Below are 7658 nucleotides of genomic sequence, written 5' to 3'. Positions count from 1 at the left end.
AGTTATACCTAATTAACTGAGTACATCTTGTTTCTGCCTGATCTCTTTTATTAATCCAATCATAACAGCTTATGATAATAACTGATGTGTATTGAGCACTCTAAACTTTGGAAAGCACTTTAGATGCATTATCTCATTTGAGTATTACAACAAACCTGTGAGGCAGGTGCTATAATTTTCATTTATTACCCTAATTTTATCAATTTTTAAAAAATGAGGCATGGTCACATAGCTAGGAAATATCAAAGGTATGATTAGAACCCAGGTTCCTGGATTTGGAATCAGGAAGACAGGGATTCAAATCCCACATCTTACAATTATTGCACCATGGGTAAGTTATTTATTCTATTTGAATTATGTAAACTTCTTCTTCTTCTTCTTCTTCTTCTTCTTCTTCTTCTTCTTCTACTTCTTCTTCTTCTTCTCCTCCTCCTCCTCCTCCTCTTCCTCCTCTTCCTCCTCTTCTTTCTCCTCCTTATCCTCTTTTTCTTTCTCCTCTTTCTTCCTCCTCTTTTCCTTCTCCTCCTCTTCCTCTTCTTCCTCTTCCTTCTCTTCACCCTGCTTCTCTTCCTTATCCTCCTTCTCTTATTGCTCCTCTTCCTACTTCTCCTCTTCTTTCTCTTCCCCTCCCTTCTTATTTCTACATATAAGTCCAACATTCTACTATTCCACATAGTGTTGCCTGCCAGTATTGTCTAACTAGTTGTGGTCATTGTGCCCCTGTGAGCAGGGTGACAAGTTGTAATATTGCCTTTGTTATACTGAAAGAGAAATAGAGATTGTTTTCCTCTCCCAGGTGAGATTCTGGCATGTGTGTGACATAATGGGTAATTGGAAACTTGGTCAAAGGCTTCCTAGAAATCTATGACACTGAGGCTCATGCATTAACCATTAGATAAATGGCTTTTCAAATCTATCCCTGGCAACTCCCAGTACTTGTGAAAATACTGTTGGGGTATCTTGAAAGGCAAAAAGATGTGTTTTTTTCTATTGATAACCTCAAACTCTGCCCTGATGATCAAGCAGAGTTTGGTGCAGGTCCAGAAAACAGGATCATATGAGTTTGCTATTTACTATAGATGATACAATATGTCACCTCTTAAGTTTGCTTGAAAAAACTCTATAATTCTCATTTGTAGTCTGTTAAAGTTTCAGCATACTTAAGGTCTAATTCAAGGTGATGTTATTATTATTATTATTCTTCAAATAGTAGTTGAATGTTAAGGTCATTCTAGGTGCCATAAGATACAAGGTAAGATATTAAATGGGAAACTGAACTTGTAGTTGGGAAGACCTGAGTTCAAACCTGCCTCAGACACTTATTAGCTGTGTAATTATGAGCAGGTCATAAACTCCTTCTCTCAGTTTTCTCAACTATAAAATGAGAGGGTTAGACTTAAATAGCCTCTAAAATCCCTCCTAAATCTAAATCTGTGATGATAGGACTATTGCATCATGGGTAGTTGCTGGTTGGTCTAAATCCAATTGAATCAGTTCGCGTACTTCCTTTTCTATCTTCTCAAACATCTGTGTAAAAATGATCTACATATATACCAAAGGGATCCCTGATGAATGTGGCAGACAAGCTTTTGCAAACAACATTTTGCAGCACTGCCTGCTGATCGTCTAAATTCAAGAGATCCAAATATGAGGAGACAGAAAAGCACAGGTGTTGGCTCTACATGGTTAAAAATGTGAAATGACATTCATTTATCTTAGGGCACTCTCAAAGTTGTGAAATTTAAGGAGGGTGAAATGATAGTTTTGTAGTATAGAAGAACATTTAGATTGCACAGGGCTTTCAACAAATCCCAGCTTCTCTCTGAAATGGAAACCTATCTTTTTTTATACCAATATTCTTCTAGTGAAACCATCTGTCCACAAATCATGGAATACAATAATCTCTTTTGTTCATAGGATCATGGATCCAGAGCTGGAAAGGGCCTCAGAGATCTATTTCAACTCCTTCATTCTACAAAAAAAGACATTAAGAGGATTGGGTGACTTGACTAAGGACACATAGAAAGTTAGTGTTAGGTGGGATTTGAAAGTACTCTTTCCATTGTACTGGCCCCCCAAAATAAAAATTTCAGGACACTCAAAGGGCCATGAAAGGAAACATGGTAGGTATTAAAAGTTGCATGCATTGCAACTTATCTTTCATGGGTGATGAGGTTTCGATAATTGTCTGAGATCTAAAGAAATTGACTGTCCATGGCCACACGGCTAATAAGGGACAAGGGAGGAAGTTGAACCCAGGTTTTCCTAATGCCAAACATTCTATTTATCACGTACTGCTGCCAATACAATATTGCCAAAGCACCATGTCACCAATCGTGAGGCAAAATAGCATACAAACTACCATCAAAGAGATGCATGACTGGAAAAGGAAGTTGGCTGTTGGTGGAGAAATCAAGCATTCAGTCAACAGACCTTTATTGAGCATCTGCTACGTGTCAGGCCCCCAATAGGTATTTGGGATATAAGTTGGACAAAGAACGATAGGTGCTGTCCTAGTTCTCACATAACATCAAGAGGCTTAGAGGAAGCTACAAAGCAAATTGGACAGAACTCCCCACCCTCATGGAGGAGGATGTATAAAGGAGTCACACAGGATGAGAATGACTTGGTGGATAAACATTTATTAGGTACTTAGCTGCGTGCCCAGCACTACTAGGTTTTGGAGATTTGCAGGCAAAACCCAAAACAATCCCTGCTTTCAAGGAGCATACAATGTAGGCTAATGGCTTCTGACCTGAACCATGAACACTGATAAAAACCCAGATCCACTGAAGTACACAAGAAAACAAACATAATATGAAGATAACATTAGGTTGCCTTATTGATTGAGAGAACTTGTATGTGGGTTATTTTTAAATAGGAAAAAAATTCCTATTCAGCATTATTATTTTTTTTTCATTCTTAGTGACAGAACTTTTTATTTGCATACTTCTCTATGGTTTACTTTCTTGAAACACCACCCCTCACCCCTTTTCCCTTGTGGTGGTGAATGGCAAGTCTTAATGTTTGTTTTGGTTTACAAGGCTTAGATAAAGGTTAAACCAGGAAACCAAATAACCAGCCCTGTCACTTAGCAAGCCAAGGGCCCAGCTAGGAGATGTTCTGGGTATTGCCAGGCTTCCTTAGTTCTGAGTCGACTCAGATCTTCTGTCTTGCCAGGTTGTTCTGTGTGCGGCTGGTTCCCACAGTACTCTGGGGCTGAGGGATCAAGCCCCTAATCAAATCTAAATCAACTCTCTTAGTGAAAGGATTTTATGACTTCCAAAGGTCACATGAATTAAGAGCTTGGCCCAGGCTTTTATGTGGAAAATGGTGATATAATTTGAAAGGTCATATATTTTTCTAACTAGTCCCTGCACATAAAATGGATTTTTATGGGCTCTATTATGCAGGCAGTGTGACCCAGGCTACTAGGTCCAGGTCTGAGTTATATAAGCCTGGAGTTCCAAAGCAAAAAGAAAAAAAAAACTAACACTGACTGGCAGGTTTAGTAGGAAGGAGAAGGAGCAAAGGCAACTCAATTTCTTTTCCTCCAAGGAGGGCCATCATAGAGAGTGATTGTGCTGTGTGATCACTGATTAATAGGTGGAATGCACCTTGAAATATAAAGTGTTACATAAATGCTTACTAATGATAATTATGTGTACAGTGTACCTAACTGAAACAAGACCTTGAGGGCACCAAGACACTTTTATAATAGATGGATTATTTTTGACAAAGCCTCTTTACTTTCCCTCAGACTGCTGGATATCATGTAAGTGCCCCAAAGGATTTAGAAATGCTTTGTGTTAGATCCTGGGTCCTTTCTTCTCCTTGTTGTTCTATTTTTCTTTTATTAATTAGTCATTTAAGAAAACTTTACAGGTACTCTGAGATACCTCTGACATGTTTGCCCTCACAATGTTGCCTTCCCATGTTCAGATATTAGCATTTCTTTTATACTATATATGTGAAAACATGCCCATTTTTAAAAATTATTATTATTATTATTATTATTATTATTTTAGAGGCAGCATAACATAGTGGATTAAATGTTGGCATTGGAGTCAGGGTTATTTATACATTTTACATTTGGAGCTGGAAGGAATCTTAGGAGTCGTCTAGTACAACCTCTTTTTTTTACAGTTGAGGAAACTGAGGCCCAGAATGGACATAAAATCACCAATCAAAAGGTGGAAAGGAACTTAAAGACCATCTAGTCCAGTCTCTTCATTTTACAGATATGGAAACTGAGGCCCACAGCGAATAAGTGACTTGATCAAGGTCACACAGGTAGTTAATATCAGAGGTGAAAGTTGAACTCAGATTCTTCTGAGTTCAGAAATAGGATTCTCTCTTTCCTAAGCTCACATATGAAGTGCTCCAGTATTCAAATTTAGGTCCTCTGATTCCAACCTGAACATCTTGGTAAGAAAACATGCAGCCTGAAGGCCATGATCTATTTCAGAAAATACAAACCAAAGTCACACTAAGCCAACCTAAGTAGATAGGACTAACTTCATGATATCACAAACTCCTACCTAAGTAGATAGGACTAAATTCACAAATCAATCAATAAACATTTATTAAGTGCCTACTGTGTGCCAGGCACTGTACTCTGAGTTGGAAGGGATCTTATAGGTCCTCTTGTCCAACCTACCTCATTGTATACATATAAGGAAATTGAGGCTTGGGGGGGGGGGAATGAAAAACCTAGGTTACACAGGAAGTAATAGGCAGATCTGGGATTTGAACCTGGGTCCTCAAATTCAAGTTCCACTGTTCTTGAAGACCTGGGTTGGAATTTGCCTCTGACACTACATGTGTGATTCTGGGCAAGTTGCTTAATCTCAAGTGCTTCAAAAGATTCCCTAGCCTAGGGAATGCCTAGCTCTAAACTAGAACTTATCTATTAAGTAAGATAGGTTGCCACGTGTTCTTTGGAGGAAGTTTCCCTTTACGAAAACAATCACAGATTCTTCTCCTCTTCCCAAAGTGTGAATATAATCCTCTGCACAAGATTTGTTTTTTGTCTTTCTCATGGTCTTTTGTAAAACTTAAAGCATGTTTAAATGAAGTCCTTTTTGTCAATGGTAATGATCCACGGTGTGTCCTTTTAGTCTGTGCAAAGACCCAAATGAGAAAATTGTGCTGAAAAATACACTGACCTTTCCTGCTCAGATAGGGAATATTAAAGATAGACACAGACACTGGACCACAGCTCTCTTGTGGTTTCCAGGGTTTTTATCATTTAACATGCGACATTTCTCTGCAACATTAGCTTGGCAAACAGTTCTTCAGACTAGTTTATGATTAACAAGAATGTAGCATTTTATTGATTCCCAATTGCAAATGGATCCCACCTCTCTGTCCATGAGAACAGGTACATTTAGGCAAGAAATTAAATAGATATATGTATTTGTAGAGTGTTGGGGGAGGGGAGGGATAGGAAAGAGGAAAGACATAGCAAATAGTCACTTGTCCTGCCCTTTGAGCCTCATGTTTTCTGCTACTTGGTGGTGCTTGCTGAACTCTTGATATTATTGTTCCTGGAAACAATTTTCGAGCTATGAAGTTCTTCATATACAGGAGACACTGATTTGGGCAACTTTACTTTATCAACTTTGTGGTTGATTGAATTGAACAAAACAGCTGCCAGATACCAGTCGACTTGTTAGCAAATAAGTTTCCCAGGAAAACTAATAGTGTTTTTATGGCCTGAACTCTATGAAATACAGGGAAGTTTCTCAGGAAATAGAATGAATAAAGTCATGGATTTTCTTTCCTCATCCCATTATTATTCTTGTACATTCCAGGACTACATCTAATTATAATGAATGATTATGTTTTTACTTTCCATACATTTTATTTTCAAGTGGAAGGCCCTTGCCCAGCTTAAGGTCTACAAGATGTTCAGCAGTATTCTTACCATGGAGATGAAAGGAATGCTCTTCTATGCCCTGTTGTATGGTGAGATGAAATGAACCCCTCTCTCGTCTTGTCCTTCTCCCAGTAATCAGAAGAGTTGTCACTTTGAATCATAGCTCACCAAATCTATAGGCAGCCTGAATGCAAGCAATCAAGCATAGGCTTTCTCCTTTGCAAATCCACTTGGCCATTTGATAAGAATATTGTCAATGTTGTTTTGCTTTTCTCTGACTCCTGGTCCTTCCATCACGTGCTCCTTTTCAAAGCTGCCCAACTCAGCTTTGTGCAGGAAGCTACCATATTGTACCATTTTCTAGGTACCAGTGTCCATGAAGGAGAAAGGGTTTTTCTTCTACTACCTCAACAGTAGATAACAGGAAAGCTGTCCAAAAGTGGAATGGGATCCCTCAGGAGGGGAGGTTGTAGGTTCCACTTCAGTAGAGTTCTTTAAGCAAAAACGGAAGGGTCGTTTGTGAAGTATGTTGTAAAATGTATTCTTGTTCAAGTGTGTTAGAATTGATGAACTCTGAGAGCCTGGGATTCTATGTGGCAAAACTTCTTTCTTCCTCCTTGCAACAGTTCTCTCTTTCTCTTACTCACCTTCCCCAGTGCTGCAGAATAAAGTGAATTATATTTTACTAAAAAAGCTCCATTATTAGACTATTAAATTTATCTTTCAAAAATGAAGGAATTTCATAGGTAGACTATTAAACTTTAGCTAATATTAAAGTATAATATGAATTTTTTCAGATTAATCTTGGTGACATGAATGTGGGTCTTAGATCTTACTTTATTAATATCTACTATATTTCATTACTCAGGATGTGTGATTTCATCAGCATAGAGAATCTCCTCTACTGATGTTGATTCCAACTCAACTATGATTCAGCAACTGTGACTTGAAGGAGTTTTGGAAATCCCATCTGAATCCAAACTGTCAGAATTGGTGAGACTACTCCTTGAGGGAAGGGACGATCTTTGTTTTTGTATTTACGTCACCATCCCTCAGCACAGTACCTTGATACATTGTGAACACTTTATAAATGCTTTTTCATTCATTCATTCATTTATTTATATCTGTATAATAAAATATCTGTGCCATAAGAAATTGTTAATATGAAGAATTCATAGAAACTTGGAAAGATTTATATGAACTGTTATAGTACAAATCAAGCAGAACCGGGACAACAATTTAGGTGACAATTACAGTAAAATAAAAGAATGTTGAAAGTCATCAGAACTCTGATCAATGAAATGACTAATTTTGACTTCAGAGAACTCACAGAGAAACACACTTTCCTTCTGTCACAATGATGATGAAATATAGGTACTGAATGATACAAAAGTTTCAGATAGCCAACATATTGGTATTTTTAAAAAAAATTTCATTGCTATAGGAAAAAAAAACTTTATAGGGGAGTGGTAATTGGAAAGCAATAACTGTAAAAAAAAATCCAGAAAACTTTTTTTTAAAAAGTATAGAGAAAGAAAAGGTCTAGATCTATAGAATCCTAAGGAATGCCAGAAAGAGGGATCAGTGAGAAAGGCAGAAAAATTAGATAAGGCAGGAGAAATGGAATGATAGCAAATTTTTTAAAAAACCAGATGTGTTTTTATTGAAATAGTGAGCTCCTGGCAAGGAATTCCTTCTATCAATGAAAATCTATACCAGCTTTGAAGTTTAAAGTCTTGGAGAGTTTTCTGAGGGCAATGAGAGGTTATATGACTTG

At 37.6% G+C, this 7658-nt stretch overlaps 1 long non-coding RNA gene across 1 annotated transcript; it reads left to right on the top strand.

Annotated features, from left to right (window-relative positions):
• The first annotated feature begins 241 nt into the window (after nucleotides 1–241).
• Nucleotides 242–6973, top strand: LOC114037088. Its single transcript, XR_003568410.1, has 3 exons — nucleotides 242–331; nucleotides 5877–5970; nucleotides 6750–6973. It is a non-coding gene; the product is annotated as an uncharacterized LOC114037088 (long non-coding RNA).
• Nucleotides 6974–7658: the final 685 nt, after the last annotated feature.

This window comes from Vombatus ursinus, unplaced genomic scaffold, assembly GCF_900497805.2.
Source record: "Vombatus ursinus unplaced genomic scaffold, bare-nosed wombat genome assembly UNPS02000582.1, whole genome shotgun sequence".
NCBI lineage: Eukaryota > Metazoa > Chordata > Mammalia > Diprotodontia > Vombatidae > Vombatus > Vombatus ursinus.
Note: the sequence above shows the minus strand (reverse complement) of the source record. Positions and strands in the feature narration are given on the sequence as shown.